This window comes from Thamnophis elegans, chromosome 12 (assembly GCF_009769535.1).
Source record: "Thamnophis elegans isolate rThaEle1 chromosome 12, rThaEle1.pri, whole genome shotgun sequence".
Classification (NCBI taxonomy): Eukaryota; Metazoa; Chordata; class Lepidosauria; order Squamata; family Colubridae; genus Thamnophis; species Thamnophis elegans.
The window spans coordinates 38,885,421-38,911,313 of record NC_045552.1 but is presented as its reverse complement, the minus strand read 5'-3'; positions in this window follow the sequence as shown (position 1 = coordinate 38,911,313).

Here is a 25,893-nt window from a genome sequence, read left to right as displayed (position 1 = left end):
CGTGATTTCTAGGCTGGAATACTGCAATGTGCTCTACATGGGGCTGCCCTTGAAGAGCATCCGGCGACTTCAGCTAGTGCAGAACGCAGCCGCGCGAGTGATTGCGGGTGCACCCCGATTCACCCGCATTACACCTATCCTCCGCGAGCTGCGCTGGCTACCTGTCGATCTCCGGATGCGCTTCAAGGTGCTGTTGACCACCCATAAAGCCCTACATGGCAGTGGATCGGGATACTTGAGAGACCGCCTTCTGCCAATTACCTCCCTACGGCCTATAAGATCTCATAGGTTAGGCCTCCTCCGCATCCCATCGGCCAGCCAATGTCGGCTGGCAACCACAAGGAGGAGGGCCTTCTCAGTAGCGGCCCCGACCCTTTGGAACGAGCTCCCCGTAGAGATTCGTACCCTCTCCACCGTCCAGGCCTTCCGCACAGCCTTGAAGAACTGGCTTGCCCGTCAGGCCTGGGGATAAGGACCATTACCCCGCCCGAATGTTGTATGCATGTTGTGTATCATTTTTATTATGTGTTGTTGTCTTAGTACTGTATTGTATTGTATTCCCCTCTCCCTGGTTTCTGTGAGCCGCCCTGAGTCCCCTCAGGGAAAAGGGCGGCCTACAAATAAAATCAATTCAATTCAATTCAATTTCCTCGTATTTTGTTGCTAAAAACACCAAATAATCCAATTTTCTCTCAATTCTATCTTGAGTGGCAGATAATTTATGTAATGCTGAAAAAATCATTTGAATAGACGCTTGAATAGACGCCATGTTTGAATGCAGTTAGTATTTTTTCTTGAGAGCTTTGAGGTATTTGCAAATCAAAGCAGGCTGGGAGCTGTGCAATCTTATCAGATCTTAGACCAATACAGCCAAGCAATAAAAGTGTCAAGTTTTAAACAACCAAATTATAGTGAATTGGTTTACAGCCTGTTTGCAGAGGATCAGAGGAGATGTTGGAGTAATCTATCCTTTGTCCGTGTGAATAACATTTAAAACATTTAAAAGGTAGGATAACCACCGTCCAAAAACCAATAAAAGGATCAAAATTGCAGCTAGATTTTTATGTTCTTTAATTTAAATTAGCTTGAATTTTTAGGCGGACTATTTTTCTCTGAATAATAAAATAATCTTACCAGCTGAAAACACTTTCGACATTCTTTAGGGCTGTCTGCAGTTTCAGTTAGCCTTATGGCTAATCCAGAAGTCACTGGCAAAGGAGGTTATTTTCCAGTTCCCCAGAGACTTTGCGAACGTCTCTGGGACCACTGGATCTCCTCCTACCTTTCACTGTCTCTCCGGGATAGCTTGGGTCCAAAAAGGGACTGTCCAAGTGCTTCGGAATAGAGGAGTTTCAGGAGTAGCCTGAAAGTCCGTCTTCTCACTGCTAAGCCCCGCCTTCTTCCCAGAAGATCATGTTCCTGGCATGTGCACCGGGTGGCTGCTCTACCAGTTTCCAACATGCACATTCACCCTCCCATTTCAGTACTTGGTGCTGAAAAGGTTTGCCTAACATTGATATAGGGTCTCCTATAGCAAGGGGTTGGACTAGAAGACCGCCAAGGTCCATTCCAATTCTATTATTCTGTTACACTGTCAGGCCCCAAAATCAAGAATGCTGATTCTTCCAAGCTGGGGTTTTTCATTGTTTTACGCCTATAGACAAAATCTTGCCAGAGTGAAGACTCTCCTATCAGCAGCTGTGATATATTCTGTGAACAGTTAGGGTGGGGCTGTCCTCACCATCTTTCTCTCATACAAAATATCTCAACTGAGTTTTCTCTTATTCCTCTGTAACCACCTCCTCCCTGCAGAGACTCAATCCTATTACATTCCTTCACCTTCACCCATTAAATTGATTTATTTGTTGTTGATGTTAATACCCACACCAATGAAGACTTAGCCTACAGACTCCACCAGCTGGTCAATGCTAATAAATATGTTATTCCATTAACTTCTTAACTGTTTTAATCAGATGAATTAATCTGTTAAAATCCCACTGAACTGGCCAAACATCCATTTTAATCAGGCAACTCATTTCTCAACATTTAAAAATAGATGCAAACTCTAAGGTGAACAGCACTGCTCCCCCTCCTATATTTTATCCTAGCAAAAAGCATTTCCCGTCTTAGCGGGATTTACTTTTGAGTTACTATGCACAGAACTATGTCACTAGCAACGTAACTTTAGATCATAAATGGGCAATTATGTGCCTTAAGTATGGGCCATAATAGAAAGTAATAGAAAAGCTCTGCTCCTCTTTGTTTCAAAGCTTCTGCTTGTAATAATGTGTGGCAATGTGTGCAGAATGAATTGCTGAATGAGTAAAATTTTCATTGACTCATAGATAGTGTCATCCCTTATTAACGCTGGGCAAAAAAATAATAATCTCTTGCATTGTTTTTCCTACTGATTCACTTTGAGGACCAAGAATTGTTCTTTCAACATTCTTTCACTACATCTGTTTAGTGATTAGGGAGACCAAGTGTGTTTTCATTGCACAATCCTCTCTTCACTAGCCTGCATAAACTCCTTGGCTTCTCATGCTTCCATTCAGTCTTGAGGGAGGAGATCAAAACAGGATCTACCAGGTCACCAATTTCTTGGCTCATCTGTTGGAGCAGGGCTCCTCAAACTACGTCCCTGGGGGCGGATACAGCCCTCTGAAGCCATTAATGCAGTCAGTGAGGGACCACAAGGCTGCCCCACCCACATTACCCCATCTACCCACCGGCCCCCACCCACTGTGTCCCATTTTGATCTGAGGAGGCCAAAAACAGGACACACAGAGGCCTCAGGAATTCAAATATGCGGCCATTTTGGGGTGGCAGAGTGGTTCTGCAGGCTGAATAGGCCAAAAATGGGCCCGTTTTTGGCCTCCCCCGCTTCAAGAGGGAAGGAGGGGGAGAGAGAGAGAGAGAGAGATGCACCCCCCCCAAGGCAGCCATATCCCTTCACTAACCTGCTTTCCACCCCCCGGAGCATAACAAATTAAAGTTTAATTTGTGTGTATTGCTTAATGGACTGCTAAATTCGCATGCCCACCAGGTTACATGACCACCTAGCCACATCCACCCAGTCACATAATCACCTAGCCACACCCAGCCAGCCAGTCTGCCGTCCGCCCCCAACAATTTGAGGGACTATGAATTGGCCCCCTGATTAAAAAGTTTGATGACCCCTGTATTGGAGAAATAATTTTAAAATGTCCATGTAAATGTAAAGGTTCCCCTTGCACATACGTGCTAGCCATTCCTGACTCTAGGGGGTGGTACTCATCTCCATTTCAAAGCTGAAGAGCCAGTGCTGTCCAAAGACATCTAAATGGTCATGTAGCCAGCATGACTAAATGCCGAAGGTGCATGGAACGCTGTTACCTTCCCACAAAGGTAGTTCCTATTTTTCTACTTGCATTTTTACATGCTTTCAAACTGCTAGGTTGGCAGGAGCTGGGACAAGTAACCGGATCTCACTCCGTTACGCTACGCTAGTGATTCGAACCACCGAATTGCCAACCTTTCTGATCGACAAGCTCAGCGTCTTAGCCCCTGAGCCACTTGAGTGTCCCTTAAAATGTTCATAGCTGTCTCCTAATTCCTACTTTCTTCAACTTTTCATATTGTTTGCAAAGTTCCTTTCATCATAAGACAATGCAAGAAGCAGCTGCAGGGCAAACTTCCTGTGTCCAACATTATCTTTATTTCTGAGAAATCCCTTGGCTCAAACAAAGCAATTTGAGATTTTCCAGAAAGCAAAAATTATGCAGACCCGGGCCTTCTTTGGGGAGGTTTCTCCTATTTCAAAAAGGAGAGAATCAAGGAGAATCCTGGGGAGAGGAAGCTGGAGGAAGGGACAATGTTGATTCAGTCACACTTTGTAATGAATTATGGCCGCCGTTTCATGAATGAACAAATCCCTTAAAATCTGGCTGGAGAGAGCATCCAAAATGGTTATTTCTTTCCAATTCCAAAAGGGTCATCGGCTCCCAGTAATGGATATCTCTGCTTTAGCCTTGTGCCACTTGCTCCTATTTGATGAAAACACCCAAGCTATGTGAAGCATGGAGATGTGCAGCCTTTTCTAACTTATCATTCTCTACAAGTTTTGGGCCACAACTTGCCTCTTGAGGAAAACCACCTAAGAGTGATTAAATTTGTAGCCCATATAGTCGAGCAGGAATATATCCTAAGGACTATCATGAATATATTTAGGCTAAATATTTTTTCCCATTTCAACCAAGAACTGGGATAACGGAATTATCACGTTGCACCAGTGGTGGATTGCTACCGGTTTGGACTGGTTCAGCAGCGACCCAGGTCTGCCACGCCCCTGAACTAGCTCTCTGGATGGCGCTGTAGGCACCACCATCTTGCATATCATGTTGCATTCTGCGCATGCAGAGAACAATTTAAATTGTATTGTGCATGTGTGCACAGTGTGCACATGAGCAAACTGGCAGTAGTGCCCGCCAGAACCTACCCCTGCATTGCACTAGCCCATTGTTTAAAATGTTTAAATGCTATGAAATGTCCACATCATGCTTTCTTTTAACCATGGATTATTTTACAAGCCTGGTTAATCTTACACACTAAAATGTATAAGCCACAAATTAGGAGGTTCTCATATCAATGTGGTTCATGTACTAGACTAAGAGCAACACTGGCAATAACATATTAATGCAAATTGCGGTTCAGCCGAAAATGTAATGCAATAGATAACCGAGGTACTGAAGAACCAGGCTGCAGGGGTGGGTTCCTGCCAGTTCTAACCTCTTCTATAGAAGAGGTTCCACAAATCTACAGTGCTGTTTAGAACCGGTTCCAGCTCCCTCCCCCCACCCATCTGCACATCATCAAGATGAAGAGCGAGAGGAGGAATTCTGGAAGTTGAAGTCCACAAATCTTAAAGATGTCAAGTTTGAACACCCCTGGGTTTTTTTTTCTAAAGGGCTAGGGGTGCAAGAGTCTTGTAACTTGACAGCTTTAAGACTTGCACACTTCAATGCCAGAGTTCCTGAGCCAACATTTTGGTTGTTAAGCAAGAGCGTTGTTAAGTGAGTTTCACCACATTTTACAAGTTGGTCATCCCACCCAGTCACATGGTTGGTAAGCCACTCCCACCCAGTCACATGGCCATCAAGCCACTCCCACCCAGTCACATGGCCGGCAAGACACTCCCACAAAGCAGGTCACCCCTACAGAAGAGGTTCTAAACATTTTTGAAACCCACCACTGCCAGGCTGGGATGGGGGTCTCAGGGGGGCACAGTCTGGGCACCATGGTGTTTACCAAAAGACAGCACTGAAGTTGCTGTCCAAAAGAAGGGGGGCAAATTCTGTCTTCTTTTGTCTCTATGAAGCATTAGTACCAATGGTGGGATTCAAAACTTTTTACTACTGGTTTTGTGGGCATGGCTTCATGGGCATGGCTTGGTGGGCATGGCAGGGGAAGGATACTGCAAAATCCCCACTTCCTCCAGATCAGCTGGGTCTCGGGAGGCAGAGAATAGGTGTGGCGGAGACGGGTGGTATTTACCAGTTCTCCAAACTACTCAAAATTTCTCCGGTTCTTCAGAACTGGTCAAAACCTGCTGAATACCACCTCTGATTACTACCACTTTATAATGCCTTAGTAAGACCACACCTGGAATACTGCATCCAGTTTTCATCACCATGATACAGAAAAGATGTTGAGACTTTGGGAAAAGTGCAGAGAAGAGCATCTAAGATGATGAATGACTTGGAGACCAAAACATATGAAGAACAGTTGCAGGAACTGAATATGGCTAGCCTAGAGAAAAGACATGATAGCATCTTCCAGTATTTGAGGGGCTATTGCAGGAAGCACTATGCAAACTCCCTTGTCATCCAAAGTGGAATACAAACCAAATAAGCAAGCAAGCCATCATGGTTTTTTTTCTCTGTGATGATCATTGTTGCTTCCTGCCTTAGGCAGGGAGTTGGACTAGAAGACCTCCAAGGTCCCTTCCAGCTGTATGATTCTAATACCTGCAAAGAAAGGGTTGACTTTAAAATTGGGCTGGGAGTCGATGCTCTGAACGTGTACAGCTAGTAAAGTACAAAGTTTATTTTCAGTTTCTAGGCATTGTCATCACACTTCTCAGGTGTCAGACAAAGGTGATATTGCTGCTATTGCAGCATCCAGATCCCGGTGCATAGGGAATTTGATTACACTTGATCAATTATTTGATACTTGCTTGGCCAGACCAGAACAAGGAGCATGTTTCTCTGCTCACTCCCCTTTGCCAGACAAAACATGGAAACATTAGAACTACATTCCATATGTGAGAATTAATGTGCAAGCATGTGGGGAAAAAATAACCTCAATGTATTTAACTGCAAGGCTTTAATCGGTTTATGTTACTGCACAGATATACTATATATGCTTTCCATCATCCTTGTATTGCTGTAAAGGAGGGCATAAAAGTTAAATGCTCCTCCACAGAGGAGTTGGTACCTGCTGAACTTCAGTGTAAATGCAAGGAATTATCTTCTGCTAAACCCAGTTTAGGGGACATAGAGGCTCAGTGGTTAAGACACTTAGCTTGTCGATCAGAAAGATCAGCAGTTCGGCACTTCGAATCCTTAGTGCCACGTAACGGAGTGAGCTCCCACTACTTGTCCCAGCTTCTGCCAACCTAGCAGTTTGAAAGCATGTAAAACAGACATGGAGATATCTTTGGAGAGTGCTGGCTCTTCGTCTTTGAAACAGAGATGAAAACTGCCCCCTAGAGTCGGGAAAGACTAGCACATATGTGTGAGGGGAACCTTCACCTAAACCCAGTTTAGTCTAATGCAGACCTGGGCGTTTTATAGCCCCCAGGCCACATCCAGTGCTTTGGCAGTCCCTGTCCAGCCCACATGAGATGAATAGCAGTGTTCCAATATTTGAGGGACTGCCACAAGGAAGATTGGGGTCAATCTATTCTCCAAAGCACCATTAGGACAAGAAATAATGGATGGAAACTAAGGTCCCTTCACACTCTGTTATTCTGAGAAAACAATATCCAAAAGCCATATGATTGATCTCAACTCTTTAATGGTAGGCCAGATTAAGAAACAGGCAGGGCAGAGATTCCAAGAACATTATTTATTGTATTTAGGCAGAAGACTAGAACCTTGAAGGACTGCCCAACTTTCTCTCTGTCTCATCAGATATGAAATAAATCAAGGCAGAGTTATATTGAGTTTCTCTCTCACACTTTCTTCAATCGTATGTCTTTTCTAAGTTCCTCCTTACTGACTTGTTCATATCCTATCCAGGGTGAACTCTAAATTCCTGGACACAGCTTTATTTTAGAAAGAACATTGACAAAATGAAATGCATCCAGAGGAGAGTTACCGTATTTTTCGGATTATAAGATGCACCAGTGTATAAGATGCACCAAGATTTCGAAGAGGTAAGTAAGAAAAAAAAGTGTTTGTCCTCCCCAGCCCCCAAGAGCACTTTGCAGGCTTTAGCAGGGCTGGGGGAAGGCAAAAACACCCCCATTTTTCACCCAAACGGGGGCATTTTTCCCTTCCCCCAGCCCTGCTGAAACCTGCAGAGTGCTTCTGGGCAGTGGGGGAAGACAAAAATGCCCCAGTTTTTCCAAAAAACTGCCCATTTTCCACCCATTTCTCATAAAAAATGGGGTTTCGGAAGGCCAAAAATGGCTGTATTCAGTGTATAAGATGCACCAACATTTCTACCCTCTTTTGGGGGGGAAAGGTGCGTCTTATGCTTCGAAAAATACAGTACATAAGGGAATTTTAAAGACAATCCTTCCAAAGGGGTAAAGTTGGAACCACTGTTCCAGTTTAGCCTACAGGAAAAGTGATTGCAGTCAGACATTATCTTTGTTTCAGAATCTCTGAAGAACTAAAACTAGCATGGAGTCAGCAAGAAATGAGACCCCATTTCAAATAGATGAAGAATTACTAGGATATTTGTTCCTCTATGCTCAAACATTCAAATGGATAGTGACTGCATCCATGAAATTAAGAAATAACCACTTTTGGGAGAAGCGTTATGACAAATCTAGACAAAATGTTAAGATACAGAGCCATCACATTGACAGCAAAGGTGTATATGGTTGTCTGAATCATAAAACCCTAAAACCAATTGCTAGAGAAGTTTGATTGTCAAAAAGGCTGAAGGAGGAACATTGATGTCTTCAAATTGTGAAGGTGAGCAAGATTAGAGAAAATACCTTGGACTGCAAGAAGAACATATATTTCAAGACAAGCAGATGTTAATATCAGACAAGTTCTTGGAGGCTGTAACCATGAGGCTAAGGTTTAAATATAGATACATAATGTGAAAGCAAGCAATACTGAAGATGACTGTAAAAATTGGAAGGCAATCAGAACAGAGGTTGAGAGGAGGTAAAGTGGTGAGATATTATCATAATGACATTTTAGAAGGGTTCAAAGAAATAGTTGCTGATAAATAGTCCTGGCAAATTGAGGAACATCAGGGTACAAAGTATTGGAACCAACACAATGATTGAAAAACAATTACATGGAGAATATTTATTTATTTGCATTTATATACTTATTTCGTCAAACAAGTATTAGATAACAAATATAAGTATAAATATGATTTTTGAATACATGAAATGGATACAAATCAAAGGGAACATTAGGACAGGGATGGTAGGCCCGTTGGTGTGCTTATGCACACCCCTTCAGACCTCTTAGGAATGGGGCGAGGTCAACAGTAGACAGTCTAAGGTTAAAGTTTTGGGGATTTGGGGAAGAAACTACAGAGTCAGGTAGTGCATTCCAGGCATTGACCACTCTGTTGCTGAAGTTGTATTCTCTGCAATCAAATTTGGAGTGGTTTACCTTACGTTTGTATCTATTGTGTGCTCGTGTGTTGTTGTGGTTGAAGGTGAAGTAGCCTTTAACAGATAGGACATTGAAGCAGATAATTTTATGTACTACGCTTAGGTCAGACCAAAGGCGGCGTAGTTCTAAGTTGTCTAAGCCCAAAATTTGAAGCCTGGTGGCATAAGGGATTCTGTTTCGAGCAGAGGAGTGGAGGGCTCTTCTCGTGAAATATCTCTGGACTCGTTCAATGGTGTTAATGTCTGCTATGCAGTGCGGGTTCCAGACAGATGAGCTGTATTTGAGAATTGATCTAGCAAATGTTTTGTATGCTCTGGTTAGTAGTACAATATTACCAGAGAAGAAGTTATGCAGGATTAGATTAACCACGCTTAATGCCTTTTTGGCCATGTTGTTACAGTGGGTTCTGGCACTTAAATCATTAGAGATGATTACTCCAAGGTCCTTGACAGAGTGAGGGTCACCTACAAGGTCATGCCCACCCCTCTTGTATTTTGTGTTCTGATTTTTTTTGCCAATGTGTAAGACAGGCAGAAGTGAGCAGGGAGTTGGACTTGATCTCTTCTAACCTTTCCCTTCAATGAATTGATGATACTTTGACATTTTGGAAAGAAGATAAAATATCAGTTGCTAGTTGTGTAAGATTGCTTTGAGTCCTGCAATCAGGAGTAGAGCTCTGGTATCAATACTCATTTTGGTGAGAATATAGAATACTCTAATCCAGTGTTTCTCAACCTTGGCTACTTGAAGATGTCTGGACTTCAACTCCCAGAATTCCCCAGCCAGCATTCGCATTCGCTGGCTGGGGAATTCTGGGAGTTGAAGTCCAGACATCTTCAAGTAGCCAAGGTTGAGAAACACTGCTCTAATCAGTTCTGAATATCTTCCACAAGTAGTAAGGTTGCTGTCACGAAATTCTTTTCTTTTGGTTGTTTTCTCTTCTTTTTTTACCCAAGGGAGAATTTATGCTTGATATTCGCTGAGCAAGATTCAGACATCTGTCAAAATTATTTGTATAGGGGTCTCTTCCTTGGAGCAATTGCATTTATATAAATGCAATTACTTTATTATTCATTCTTCGCACTGGAGATATGAACCTTGGCTTGTCAGACAAACCTATGTTGAAGTTTGCAATCATGAGCATAAATAATAGAAAGTCAGAATGGGCAGTCTATAGAAGTTACAATAGGCTGTAAAGATTAGATGTTGAAAGCAGTGGTGGGATTCAACATTTTTTACTACTGGTTCTTTGGCTTGGCGGGTGTAAATTATGTCAACAGCATTCCTCTGATCCACTAATTTTGTCACCTTGTCAAAGAATGCAATAAGACTTGTCTGGTATGATCTGTTTTTGACAAACATGTGTTGGCTTTTGGCTATGACTTTGGTTGCCTCTAGTTGTTCACTGAGTCATTGCTGGTCATTAGGGCAAAGAACCGGTTGTTAAATTATTTAAATCCCACCATTGTGGGTGTTGTGGAAGGAAACACGGTGTGAGAGCATTCTGAACACTGCTTTGAATTGTACAAAACAAAGGTAGACATATAGCATATAAAAATGAGTAACAAGGTCAAGGTAACTTTTCTCAAAAGGCACTGGATTTTCTTGTTTTTTTCCTTTAAAAATGTTTTTCTTCTAATCCAAGAAGTTAAACACCTCAAAGTAGTTTAAACAGACACTTTTATGAATCTTCTAATAGTTCTTGTCTGCTTTTCTGCTTTTATTTCTTTTGCACAGTTCTTTTACTTGCAGTACTTGGCAAGTGATATTTCATTGTAGGCTACCTAGAATAAAATGAATTGGGCATGTGTAATCTAATGACTAGGGGAGACATGATAGCAGTGTCCCAATATTCCAAAGCACTAAAAGGCAGGAAAAGAAATAATGGATGGAAACAAGGAGAGAAGCAACCTAGAACTAAGGAGAAGTTTCCTAATGGTGAGAGCAATCAATCAGTGGAACAGCTTGTCTCCAGAAGTTGTGGGTGCTTCATCACTGAAGGTTTTCAAAAAGAGACTGGACAACTATTTGTTTAAAATGGTATAATGTCCCCTGCTCAAACAGGGGGGTTGGACTAGAAGACCTCCAAGGTCCTTTCTAATTCTGCTGTTCTATGTTCTACACTTCTTCAATTCTTCTCCCAGAATTGAAGGAGCTTCTTGGATGAGAAGTAAAATGTTTTCAAAGAAAAAAAAAGCCCAAATAGTCCATTTGCCTTTTGGAAAAAGCACATTTGGGGCAACCATGACCTGGATGACTGAGAATTTCTATAGTAACAAATTCAAGGTGGAGCCATTCTGAGCCTGTTTCTCATTCTGTTTACTTCCGGAGCTGAGCAACCACTTTCACCTCTCCCAATCAATCCACTATGGTGCTGGAGAAGACTCCTGCGAGTGCCTAGGACAGCAAGGTGATCAAATCAGTCAGTCTTAGAGAAGATCATCACTGACTGCCCTTTAGAAGGCTAGATCCTGAAGATGAAACTCAAATACTTTGGCCACCTAATGAGAAGGAAGGACTCCCTGGAGAAGAGCCTCATGCTGGGAATGATGGAGGGCAAAAGAAAAAGGGGATGACAGAGAATGAAGTGGCTGGATGGAATCACCGAAGCAGTCAGACTGAGCTTCAATGGACTCCAGAGGATGATAGAAGACAGGAAGGTCTGGAGGAACATTATCCATGGGGTCACGGTGGGTCAGACATGACTTCACAACTAACAACAACAACAATAAATCCTCAAGGCCAGAACTATGTTCTTCTCCAAATATAATGGTTCAAAGAATCAGAAAAGGGATTCATTTCAATGCAGCTTTCCAGATGGAAGGGAAAAAAAGGCCCTTCTTTTGAACTGATGTACAATTGGCTCAACAAGCTGATCTTTCAGTTCATTTCAGAGCACCAATTGAATTGGCTACAAATCGGATTGCCAAATGGAAGCTTCACATAGTCCTACCACTTACTGGTGGAGTGTGTTTGTGTGGGGAGAAAGGGAGCTTCTCTTTTTCTCTGGATGAGTCCCAGCGCCATACCTGGATTTTGCACAGAGCAGAGGGATGAGCTCAGAGATTGTCCCTTTCTATCTGTGATTCTGTGAAATTATCAACACCCATCAGTGTCATCAGGTCAAAGTCATAAAACCAGGGATGAAAAGTCTCCTGGGAGATCTCCCAATATAGGTCCTGGATACAACCCTCTCCTCTCCCCCATCTGTGCTTAATACATTGCCAATTTTAATCCCTTATACATCATACTGCTCAGTGGGTCAGTGAGGTTTTAATCCTCTCTATTATACAGCAACAAGAATTAAAAGGGTCCAGATGGTCCTCAATCATCAAGAAAGAAACAATTTCTCTCTGTGTGGTCTGTCTCTGTCTGTCTGTCTCTCTCTCTGTGTATGTACGTACATACATACATACATACATACATACATACATACATACATACATACATATAGAGACAGAGAGGGATAGAGAGACAGACACAGACACAGAGAGAGAGAGATAAACACAGAGACAGACAGACAGAGACAGAGAGATATTGTGTGTGTGTGAGAGAGAGAGAGAGCAAGAGAGAGAGGGAGGGAGGTGAAGTGTGGAGGAAAGAAAGATTGGGTCCATCTAGTGTTTTAAAACAACATATGGTTTACTTGATTGTGATTTAGCATGTTAAAGTAAGCAAATGTGGTTTATAAATTGTTTGTAAGTTAAACATTTAGATATAAAACTTAGATTGATCTGACAGCTGTCCAAACCTTGGTAGGTGTCACACTTCAAGATTAATCAGGGTCAGGAAACAAATACTGTATGGTTCAGAGATGATATTCAGCAGGTTTTGACCAGTTATGGAGAACCGATAGCAGAAATGTTGAATAGTTCAGAGAACCTGCTCTGACTGGCCCCGCCCCCATCTATTCTCTGCCTCCTGAGTCCCAGCTGATCAGGAGGGAATGGGGATTTTGCAGTATCCTTCTCCTGCCATGCCCACCAAGTCGCGCCTACCAAGTCATGCCCATAGAACCGGTAGTAAAAAAAATTGAATCCCACCACTGGTATGGTTACTAAAAACCTGATCTTGAAAGCCTGTCATACATTCTCTTCTGCCAAAGAAAATCAAGATAGGTCAATCCTGAGTTTCTTTCTCACTCTCTGCTTGCTTCCAGGGTTAATGCATTTAACAGCTGCTGAGTTCCTTTTTGAGGGCCATCTCCATGCTCCTCTACAGAAGCTTATTGGGACTTTCACCAGATAGAAATAGGATCAGGTCAAATGATTTTAAAATTAGCAAGAAATTAACAATAATAGCCTACCTAGCATTAGTATGTTATACAGTCCTCTATATCTGTGGCTCATTCAACAAACCTTTGTTGGGTTAACCAAGCAAGGCAAAACTCATTAAATTATCTTCACTGGGGAAGAATTAATTATATGTCTAATGTATTTGTTAGGTCTAGTAGGTTTATTTGAGAGAGGAAGAATGAGACAGACCCATCATGCATGTCCATGGATTATCTGAGTTAGTGCAGATCTCAGCTTCAAGACAAAAGTAAAGATCCTCATTTGTGAGGAAATTGAAGAAATTCTCTAGACTTCTGCTTCCACAAATGTGATCTGGTCTGGACTCTAGATTCTGGCTAATAGAAAGACTTCTAATAGAGAGAATCTGGCCAACCAAGAGATATTTTACATGTGCCTGATGATGAGTTGACTCACCCACTTCTCCAAAGGCAGAAGAACATACCTTCTGTCAGAGACAGATAAGGAATGTAAGAAGTGGGAAAGATATATGAATTGTAGAAGGGAGAAAATGAAATCAACAGTTCTGAGACTTAATAATGGAATCTTCATATTTCATTGGGAAATGTGAGGCACAGCTGAAAAGCTTTTGAACTGGGTGATCTAATAAAAAGTTTATTTTCCATGAAATTAACAGTTGATTGGACATGTTTGTTTGCTTTTCTATACATCTGTTGCTTCTATACATTTGTTGCTTCAAGAAAAAAGTCAAGGAAACAGTAGGCCCACTAAAAAGAAAAGATGGCAAGGAAGTAACAGGCAGTAGGGAGAAAGCAGAGCTGCTTAACTCATTCTTTGCATCAGTCATCACACAAAAAGAAATTCTAGCCCAACATACCAAAAAAAGCTACTGTAAAAGACAAACCAGAAATAAAAATTAAAGTAAGCAAGAAAATGGTAAGAGAACACCTAATCTGACCTTAATGAATATAAATCACTGGGACCTGCCAGATTACATCCCAGAGTTCTGAAGGAGCTGGCAGATGTTATCTCAGAACCACTGCACCAAATATTTCAAAAATCCTGGAGCACAAGGAAAGTACCCGAGGATTGGAAAAGAGCTGATGCGGTTCCCTTCTTCAGGAAAGGAGGGAAAACATGCCCAGGAACCTATAGCCCAATCAGTCCAAAATCAATATCTGGGAAAATCCTGGAAAAAATAATAAACAAACAGATCTGCAAACAACTGGAAGCAAATAAAGTTATAACTAGTAGCCAGCATAGGTTTGTTAAAAACAGATCATGCCAAACAAATCTTATTTCACTCTTTGATAAAGTCACTAAATTAATAGACCAGTGAAATACTGTGGACACAATAAACTTAGATTTCAGTAAGGCATTTGACAAACTAGACCACAATCTACTTCTTGGTAAGCTAGAAAAATGTGGACTAGACAACATTACCACCAGATGGGTTTGTAACTGGCTGACAAACTGTACTCAACAAGTAGTCCTTATGGTACGACATCCACACGGAGAGAAGTAAGCAGTGGGGTACCACAATGCTCCATCTTAGGCCCAGTACTCTTCAATATCTTGATAAAAGACAGATGAGGGAATAGAAGGGGGACTCATCAAATTTGAAGATGACACTAAACTGGCAGGAAGAGCCAACACTCCACAGAAGACAAACTCAGGATCCAAAAAGATCTTGGAGAAAAGCAAAACTTTATATGTAGGCAGGAAAAACCAAACATATAAATACAGATTAAGTGAGACCGGGCTAAAAAACAGTAACTGTGAGAGGGACCTTGGATTCCTAGTGGATGTTCATTTGAATATGAGTCAGCAGGGTGCAGCCGCCACCAAAATAGCTAATCTAATCCTGGGTTGTATAAACAGAAGCATAGAATCAAGATGATATAAAGTATTATTACCGCTTTACAAAACCCTACCAAGGTCACACCTGGAATACTGCAACCAATTTTGCTCACCATACTACACAAAAGATGTTGAGACTTTGGAAAAAGTTCAGAGAAGAGCAACTAAGATGACCAAAGGACTGGAAACTAAACCATATGAAGAACGGCAGCAGTTTTGGGGTCTGGTTAGTCTAAAGAAATGAAGAGTTAGGGGTGACATGATATCAGTATTTTAGTATTTGAGAGACTGCCACAAAGAAGGGGTCAAATTATTTTCCAAAGCACCAGAGGGCAGGACAAGAAATAATGGTTGGAAACTAAACAAAGAGAGAAGCAACCTGGAATTAAAGACCAGGAATTGAAGACAATTAACCAGCTTGCCTTTAGAAATCTTGGGTGCTCCATCACTAGAGGTTTTTAAGAAGAGACTGGACAGTCACTTGTCTGAGATGGTATAGGTTGTCCTGCTGGAACAGGGGGCTGGACTAGAAGACATCCAAGTTCCCTTCCAGCTCTATTCTATTCTATTCTATTCTAGTCTAGTCTAGTCTAGTCTAGTCTAGTCTGGTCTATTCTATTTTCTATTGTATTTTCTATTCTATTCTATTTTCTATTCCATTCTATTTTCTATTCCATTCTATTCTATTCTATTAATATTCTTCCAAGGGACTTGCTTGGCTGCTTCTTCCAAGAATTATAATCAAAGTTCTTATCTGCAGGCCAAAAGCTTGGCCTCACTAAATGGTGGATTCCAGTGCCCATTGCTATATGGTTATGGACTATCAGCATTGCATTCCAAAATTTACAATGCTATCAATTTTCCACCCATACTATGCTGTAGCCTTCTGTTCCTTGAGTTCAAAAGCTCATAGCTTGAATATAAAAATGTAAAGGATGGCACTGCTTGCTACTCATAGGAATGAACATACTGGACCTAATCTTTGTAATCATTAGTTCAATCCAATTTGAGTGTTTAATTAATTCAGAAAATTGCTTCAAACTGATTTGATTTTCCAGATTAATAGGGGTGGAACGGAGATTCCACAATTCTTCAATAGATCAGTGGCATCGGATTTGACTCAGTGACTCTATTCAATTACTAATTAGATTCAGATATCTAATTTGATTTGGAGATCTGAGCAGAGTCAGTTCAAATCAAGATGCTCCTTGTCTTTCTGTGCCATGACATTCCAACTATTATCTTCACCCCAAAATATATGGTGGATATAAAGCCAATTTGGTCTAGTGCTGAAAGCATAAGGCTAGAAACTGGGAGACTGTAAGTTCTAGTTCCAACCTTAGGCATAAAACCAGCTGGGTTGCTCTGAGCCAGTCACTTTGTCTCACTCAATCCTAGGAAGGAGGCAATGGCAAACCATTTCTGAAATCCTGCCAGGAAAACTGTAGGGACATCTCCAGACAGTCACTTGACATGAAGGTGAAACAACAGAACAACAACAAACAACCTTGCTATCAAGAGCTCAAGTTTCTCAACAGTAGACCTGCAAAAATTGGAGATCCCAATTTACCATTCTAATTTTTATCAGTCTGCACCTTTCAATTTTTTTTCTTGGAAAAAGTTCAGAAAGATCATGGGTTTCAAATAGACTTCATTGTATCCAAGGCTGGTTATCTAAATCTATGGCATTTAGATGTTGAATGATGTATTTTACGGGTTGGGAACTCAAAATTATTGCTATTTTGAATACAAAATTATCCTTCTTCACCAGGTCTCCATCAAATCAGAGCTTGCTTGCTTGCTTGCTTGCTTGCTTGCTTGCTTGCTTGCTTGCTTGCTTGCTTAGTTGTTTGAAGTCAATAATTAATTTACTAGGAGTAGATAGCATGACTCTCTCAAGAACTATTGACTTGAAGGTACAAACAATAAGAACAACTACAAACAACAGTGCTACCAAGAACTTGGTAGGCCTGGAAGGAAGCCTTCATTTCTCATGTTAATTTGTTTTTTATCAGTCTGCACCTTTCAGGTTTTTTTCTTGAAAAAATTTCAGAAAGGTTGTGGGTTGGGAATAAATTTCATTGTATTGAAAGCTGGCCCAATTTCTGAGATTTAGATTTTAAAGGGTGTATTCTAGACTAGAGGAATATAAAGCATTCCATATGCTAAAAAAATACAAAAATATAAATTGTCACTGACTTTTGTTTAGTCCAGTGTAAAAATCATGAGCTCATGCTTCCAAACCCATTTTTAAAGGAGGGGGGAATCAATGTTGCCAAAAGGCTCAGTTAAAATATTATCACCTTTGAGGCCAAGTGAGTGTTGTTGTTTTTTAATGAGCTAGCAAAATTTGTGCATGACCGTTTCAAAACAATACACCTGGAAAGGAAGAAGGACCTCAGCTCTTCTGTCTGCATTTAGGAGTCTTACTTCAGATCAAGCTTCTGTGCATTTACTCAAGTGTAAAGAAAAACTGGAAGCTGCTTCACTTCATGTATTTCATATATTTCATAATTTGCTTCTAAATCTGGGAAACAATTGTAAGGTAACTTGGGTCAGTTTAACTATCCAATCATGCTAATCTAATTACCTTGGAAAATATTTCTTCTGTGCTTAAAATAGATTGGGACAAAGGCAAGGTTTTACAAAGTAGGCATCCTTTTCCCTGGTTGATAAAGAAATATCTTCCATAGAGAAGGAAGCATTTAAGAACTGAAGTATTATAGGATTGGCTTCACATATCCTCTTATTGCTGCATCAAACCGCTCACATGCTCCTAAAGGTTAAGCTGTCAGCATTATGAGAGGAGGATTAGAAGGATTAAGTCTATGTTTTTTGGTGCATACTTATAATAAAATAGACAAAGTTAAAAAAAATAAAGCCTCCTTCTAGAATGCTGTTAAAATACTGCTTATTTACTGAAGAGTCTGAGACTTTTAAATTCACTATTGTATTATGATTTTTCCATTTCTCTATAAAGAGCTGTCACAACAGCTACCATTTTAAAAAGTAATAATAAGACACAGAGTTTTAAAAATGAAACCAAAGGTTAAGCTTAAATGCTAGCAGAGTAAGCTGCAAGGAAGAAGGGGATTGTTCAAATCTCATCCATTTTCCCCTCCTAAAACAAATTGTATCTGTAATTTTTCACCACTAATGATTTTAACTGAATTGATGCCCAGGGCACAAATCATTTGCATGAACGGTAATGAATTTTCATGCAGTAATTGTTTTTTCATTGTGCTTTCTGTAGGTACTGTTCTTAAAGGTCTCAAGGAGTAGGTTGATCCATACTAATGTGGATAAATTAATCAATCTAATGTGGGAAATTAATCAATCTGCCCTGTGACTGGATTATTATGTATTAATTATGCATTGAATGATTGATTAACAGGAATAGGAAAGGAAAATATTTGGCCATCTACTGATGTGGTTGCATATCAGTTAAGAACAGAGTGAACTGTTGTTCAGTCTCTTTGGAGGATCAGCACCACTAATACTTTGGACAGCTCCACATAGGAATACTCTTTACATCCCATCACGAGAAGACTTTAGGAGGCATCTGCCCAAACTTCCCTCTTCTTTTAGGGAGCAGGAATAGTCACACCATGATTTGGGAATTCAGGGGGAAGGGTAATGAGATACAGACAGTATGAGGATCCCCAAATCAATCCAATTGAACTGTGATCAAATTCAAGGAAGAGTCACTTGTCTGGATTGGTATAGGGTCTCTTGCTTGTGCAGGGGATTGGATTAGAAACCTCCAATGTCCCTTCCAACTCTATTATTCTGGTAAGAGGTTCACACCAAGAGGGTCAAATTTTTAATAAACTATATCTAATAGTCTGGTTTGGTTCTGCATCCCAACAAGACAGACACAGACTTCAGAGGATAATCAGAACTGCAGAAAAAGCAATTACTGCCAACCTGTCTTCCACACTGCACGAGTCAAAAAGAGGGCCGTGAAAATATTTACAGACCTCTCACATCCTGGATATAAATTATTTCGACTCCTACCATCAAAACGGTTTATAGGGCACTGCATACCAAGACAACTAAATACAAGAACAGTTTTTTTCCCAAATGCATCATTCTGCTTAACAAATAATTCCCTCACCACTGTCAAACTATTCACTAAGGCTGCATTACTATTACTATTAGTCTTTTCATCATTCCTATCACCCATCTCCTCCCCCTTATGACTGCAGGACTGTAACTTTGTTGCTTGTATCCTTACGATTTATATGGATATCTATTGTTTCCTGATTGATTATTTGTACCCTATGACTATCATTAAGTGTTGTACCTTAGGATTCTTGATTAAATTATCTTGTCTTTTCATGTATACTGAGAGCATCTGCACCAAAGACAAATTCCTTCTGTGTCCAATCACACTTGGCTAATAAATAATTCTATTCTATTCTATTCTATTCTATTCTATTCTATTCTATTCTATTCCCATTCCCTATTCTATTCTATTCTATTCTATTCTATTCTATTCTATTCTAGAAAAGAACCTAAATATGTTGTAGTTCCCGAGACCTTGCATATTCTTGTTTACAAGTCTACATTCATTCTTAGCTATTACAATGTCCTTGCAAATGTGCACTGTGCAAGGTTTTTAATTAACAAGAATGATTACAGGGAAATCAAAAGTCATCCAAATGTATAGAGTTCTTTAGTATTTTGGCAAGATGACACAAAATAACATGGCCCCTTGATATGCACTTTAATAAAAACAAATTGAATTCAAACAATTGGAGGTGCATTACATTCCTTCCCTGAGGCACTCACAAGAGTAAGGTTCCAGCAGATTAATATGTCAGCAACCAGAGAGGGTTGATACCTTAATGTTCCATATCATATGCAAATTCTAAAAGATTTTATACACTACTTATTGTGCTGACCTATTTCTGTTTCAGCACACAAAGAAATGTTGGAGCCTCTCTTGATAGAAAAATAATTTTGACCTGATTCATATAAAGTTAAATGTTTAATGAACTTAGACAAGGAGACATCACTACAGAGATTTTCAAGCTTTGGTTCAGGCTACTGTTATATAGAGATGATTTTATCAAAAGTTCCTGATGTTTTCCCATCATTGTATCCTCTTTAATGTTTTAACATTTTTACATATTTTTGCATGTTTAATGTATTTTTTTAATGTTTGGCTACTTTTATGTAAGTTTCTAAAAGGATGGCTCAGTGGCTAAGATGCTGAACTTGTCCATCAGAAAGGTCAGCAGTTTGGTGGTTTGAATCCCTAGCGTGGCATAATGGAGTGAGCTCCCGTTAAATGTCTTCGCTTCTGCCAACCTAGCAGTTCAAAAGCATGGAAAAATGCAAGTAGAAAAATAGGAACCACCTTTGGTGGGAAGGTAACAGCGTTCCGTGCGGCTTTGGTGTTTAGTCATGCTGGAGACATCTTCGGACAGTGCTGGCTCTTTGTTTTTGAAACGGAGATGAGCTCCTCCTCCTAGAGTCGGGAATGACTAGCACATATGTGCAAGGGGAACCTTTACCTTTATCTTATGTAAATTTTATCTCACATTACAACTGCCAATCAAGACAGTAATGTTGAATTGAACTGAATGTTTCAGCATCATGCCAAGGTTTTAATTAACAAAGAATGTTTATAGGGAAATCAAAAATGATCCAAATGTACAGAACTCTTGGGTATTTTGAAAAGATTATTGTCTCTCACACTCTTTTTTGCACAAGGATTCAGGGTGCAAGCAAATAGGAGTTTCTCTTGGCCCTCATGCTGTGAAATATTTTTACATGGATTTGGAACTCAAGGTTATCACTATTTTGAATACATAATTATCCTTCTTCACCCAGCTCTCCATCAAATCAAATCAGAGCTTGCTTGATTAGCTGTTTGAGGTCAATAAGTGTTTCCCCCAAAATAAGACAGGGTTTTATTTTCTTTTGACCCCTGAAATAAGCACTTGGTCTTATTTTCGGGGAGGTCTTATTATTTTTGAGGTGCAGGAGGGGGGAACGTGGTCACCTCATGGCTGCTGCTGTATTGCAGTATTTTCAGGGAGGTCTTATTTTCAAGGGAGGTCTTATTTTAGTGCATGTGCTCAAAAGCTCCATTGGGGTTATTATCCAGGGAGGTCTTATTTTCAGGGAAACAGGAGTAATTAATTTACAAGGAGTAGATACCATGACTCTCTCAATAACTATGGGGCAACTGCCAGGAATCATATGCTCAAGGATGGAGAATCACCAAAGGCTATTTAAGAATTACTTTTTTAATTGTCTTTTTTCACATTTTTTATTTATAATTGGTTGCCACCTATTTAAAATGCTAGTTTTTAGCCTTCAAGACCCAAATACCCATGGTTTATGAAAACCTTCTCCCTGTTGACTGCAAAAAAGACCTTTGTCCTTGGAAAAACTATATTCAGGAACAAACATTATTATTACAGAACCCATTTTTAGAGATCTGGGTTATTATTTGAGGGGTTTTTTTGTTAGTTAAATAATTCCCCTTGTAACAGGCATTATCATCATCATCACAGAAAAAAAAATTGGTAAAACAAACATCTATATCTGTAATTATCAGAAACCAAAAAGAGGGAGGGAGGGAGGAAGGTTAGTGAATCACATATAGGGATATTTTGGCATCATCTTCATTCTCTGATGACTTCACTCACTGACATCTATAGCTGGGTGGATGACAACCTGACCAAATACATTGTACCTTATTTTTAATCTTTGCCCTGTCCATCAGTTGCCCTGCAAATTGCTTTATAGTCTACCTCTTGAAAAAATACATTTGAACTTTTAAGAGCTGAGCTGTTTGAAAAAGCCATAAATGTGGTTAATAAATTGCATGTGTGTGTGTCTTGTTCTTATCTTCAGAAGGTCTTTATTTCAGCAGGCAGTCAAATTGTTTAACTGATTTATAACTTCTTGCCAGGCCTATGTTTGAAGTGATAGCACTGAAAACAAGGCAAGATCTAATTCAAAATGCACAAATGTTACAGATTGAAAGTCACCCAAAATCCCTCCTCCCAGTGTCCAGTGCTGAGAGACCAATCAATGTCCAGTAGGATGTGGTGGGAAAGGCCATCTTCAGGTATTTCTTCCATCTGGAGTCTCAGGACAGTTGTCCTTGACAGAGTGTAAATACCTCCCTTCAGCAGCGCCATAATTCACGAGTGTAAACCTCCCATTCAGTTCAATGGGACTACGCCAGCTCACTTCCTCATCCCAAATACCCAAGCTCCCCCACTCCCCATTACTATGGCAGCCGATAGCAAGCACACTAAAGAGACCTATGTTGGAAATCCAGCTGACACTTCTGTTACTGCTATTATCACCATATTTTTCAGAGTATAAGATGCACCTTTTCCCTCCCTAAAAGAGAGTGGAAACGTTGGTGTGTCTTATACACCGAATACAGCCATTTGTGGCCTCCCGAAGTTCCACCCCCACACCCATTTTTATGACAAATGAATGAAAAATGAGACATTTTTCACAAAACAGAAACATTTTTTGCCTTCCCCCAACCCCTAGAAACACATTGCAGGCTTCAGCAGGGCTGAGAGAAGACAAAAACGGCTCTTTTTTGCAAAAAACCCAGCCCATTTTCTGCCCATTTTTCACAAAAACAGGAGCATTTTTACCTTCCCGCAGCCCTGCCGAAGCCTGCAGAGTGCTCCTGGGGTCCAGGGAGGACAAAAATTTATTTTTCTATTTTACCTCTTCAAAATCTTGGTGGTCTTATACCCCGGTGCATTTTATAGTCTGAAAAATACGGTATAAATTGGGATTGCTTTACGTGACGTCGAATTTACCATTTTTTGTCATCATTAACAGTTTTATTGGATTATGCAAGTTTGTGTGTAAGCTGTTTTGATTCCATTAGCTTTTTTCTTGCAATTACACAAGGAATTACTTTTGGTTTCTAAAAGCTGTTTTCTAATAGGATAGCCATCAGGAAATAAAGCCTCCTAAATTGCGAAAAGTCTGGAGGCAAAACAAAATCCATTCTAAATAAAGACTTCCCAAATCTTGCTTCCAGACAAGTGTTTATGCAAAGAGAAATATAAACTAATAATGAGCCATAACAAGTCTGCTACAAGGAGAAACCAGATTTTGGGGGCAAAATTTGAATGCAATTAGTATAGCCGTTATTGTCATCATGTGTACAGTGAAATTGGTTACAATTTACAATTTGTAAATTGGTTGCAAATTGGTTAAATTACAGAGATGAAACAATGGAAAAACAATTTGAAATTTACTGCTATATTTACAGAGAATGTATACAAGATGTATAGTCCAGTTCCAGGTAGAATTCAATTATTATTGCTAAAATTAGTAACTCCTGTTCTGCACAGTATTGAAAAGTCAGTGAAAGATGGATCATTCTTCCATGTATGGTAGTAATCTTGCAAAGCTCATCGGTATTAGAAATTAATTCATTGTTGAGTAGGACACATTTTAAAAGTTGTAAATTCATTTCAACTTTTTTAAAATTAAACTTCATTAAACCATACATTTCTGCAAATCATACAATGGCAAGAGTTTTATATGCTTTTTATTGGAAAAAATGCTGTCTTGTTTAGGGAAAAAATGGTTAATTAAATTGTAGGGCTATACGGTACTTTGATATCTAGAATTACTTCATATTTAAAAAGTAAACCTGGTGTACCATTTAATTTTATTTGGAAACCAGTTCTAGACTTTAGCTCTGGGCATGGAATTGTGCCACATTTCAAATTGGAGTTCTAGAGTTTGTTTTTATTTTGGTCCATAGCCTACACCTCATTTACACCTCATCTTTTTATTTTATTGGCAAGAAAGGTTGTAAAATGAGGCAAAAGTCATTAACAGATGTTTCACTTAGCAACAGAAATTTTGGGTTCCATTGGTGTCGTAAGTCGAGGACTATGTGTATTTCTAATATAGTTTTTTTAATAGTTCTAAATAGTTTTTATTAGACATATTCCAACATTTACACTGTATTTCCACTCTTTCCAGCGTTCCGGTATCAATATCACTCATATTTACATCGTGGCTATTTCAATTTTCTTTCTTTTCAATTATATACATCCCTTTTTATTGTATAATTTTTCATACATGGACATAATCTTTTAGTTTTAACTTGTATCAATATTTACAAATATATACAATACCTTTCCATTTTAGTATACCTCTTAAGTAATCTTTATGTATGGTGTTTACATCTATTTTCTAGCCAATTATACCATATGTTCCAAATCATATAATAGTCTGTTTCTTCTCTATCTTTTAATTCCACAGTTAACCTGTCCATTTCTGCACAACTGAGCACCTTTTTTAATTACCATTATATCAGAGTGTTATCCCGTTTCCAGTTTTGAGCAAATGTAATTCTAGCTGCAGTTATTGTGTGAAGTATAAAATATTGGGTTTTTTAACTTAGGTTTTCTCTTATTATACCTAATAGAAATAGTTCAATTCAATTTTTTGTTTCATAATTTCCTCTAACCATATCTTTATTTTGATCTAATATTTCCTGGCTTTTGCAGCCTTCCTAGTTTAGAGTATAAGTTATATGACTCACATGCTGTTAGGTGCATGGGCCACTACCTTGCTCCACTGACTTCCTCTCAGTCCTCTTGAACTCACTGTGAGTTGCTCTTCCCAGCAATTTCTGGCGCTATGCAAATGTAATGCAAGGGAATCAGTGACTCTTGACAATTAATCAGTGGAATGACTTGCCTCCAAAAATTGTGGGTGTTCCAACACTGGAGGTTTCTAAGAAGAGATTTGGATAACCATTTTTGTGAAATGTTATAAGGTTTCCTGTTTGAGCAAGGAGTTGGACTAGAAGACCTCCAAGGTCTCTTCCAACTCTGTTAACAGGCATCATTTGTGTTCTTGAACATCCAGCTTCTTGGGAGCAGGTACAATGGTTGGTTCTCAGACTGATAAATATTCAGGAGAAGATGATCCCAGCAGCCCAGCTTCTTCATGATCAATAAAGAAACCCATTCATTGGAAGGTTATTCAAAGCAGAATAAAAAATTCACTGCCCTAATCATGCATTAGAATATATTGATTCTAAAAGGGAAAGAGTTAAGTTGCTGAAATTCTTGTAAGCCCCTTATATCAATAAATCTTGTTAAAGAGAACTCTTGTGACAATCATGCATTTTGTGCACAATTGTTTAGGTTAAGAACAAATTGATTAACTGATAAATGGATTAAGAATACATGGATTAAAAAGAGTCTTTCAGAGGAGCTGTTTTCATAACGGTTGCTGCCTCTTCACCATCTTAGCTCCTTTTGATTTTGATTTTAGAGTCTAACAACATATGTGGATTTCAAGTAATACAAAATATTTGGCCTCCCTTGGATGGTGTCTGGGTCATTTCATCCAGATGGCAAGAGCTTCCCACTATCCCAAACATTATGTATTACAACTATGTGACAGCAATTGGGGAAAGCTGTCCTTAGTAGGAAAAATGAGACTTTTTATTATGAAAGCCCCCTATTTGAGTGAGTCTGAAGGTTTATGCCTGTTTTGACAGATGGCACCAGGTACAGCATTGGCTATACTTGTAAATCCTGCCAGATTGTCTGCTTTGCTAACATCTTCAAAGAGGAAGCATCACGAACTGGATCTTGATGCCATCTTATGTCTGCACTCCATGAGGTCATCATTGCCAGCTTGGACTAATTAGGGCGAGGAAGGTTGGAAGAATGTCCAGAGGCACTGGCAATGTGTCTGCAGTTTTGTACATGTAATCCTAGACTTACAACAGTTTGATTAGTAACTGTTTGAAGTTACGGTGTTCCAAAATCAAGTGATCACCTTTTGCAACCTTCAGACCACCAAAGTCAATGGGAAGCCAGACTCACTTAGTAACTGTCTTATTAACTGAACAACTGCAGTGATTCATTTAACAGCGGTGATAAGAAAGGTCGTGA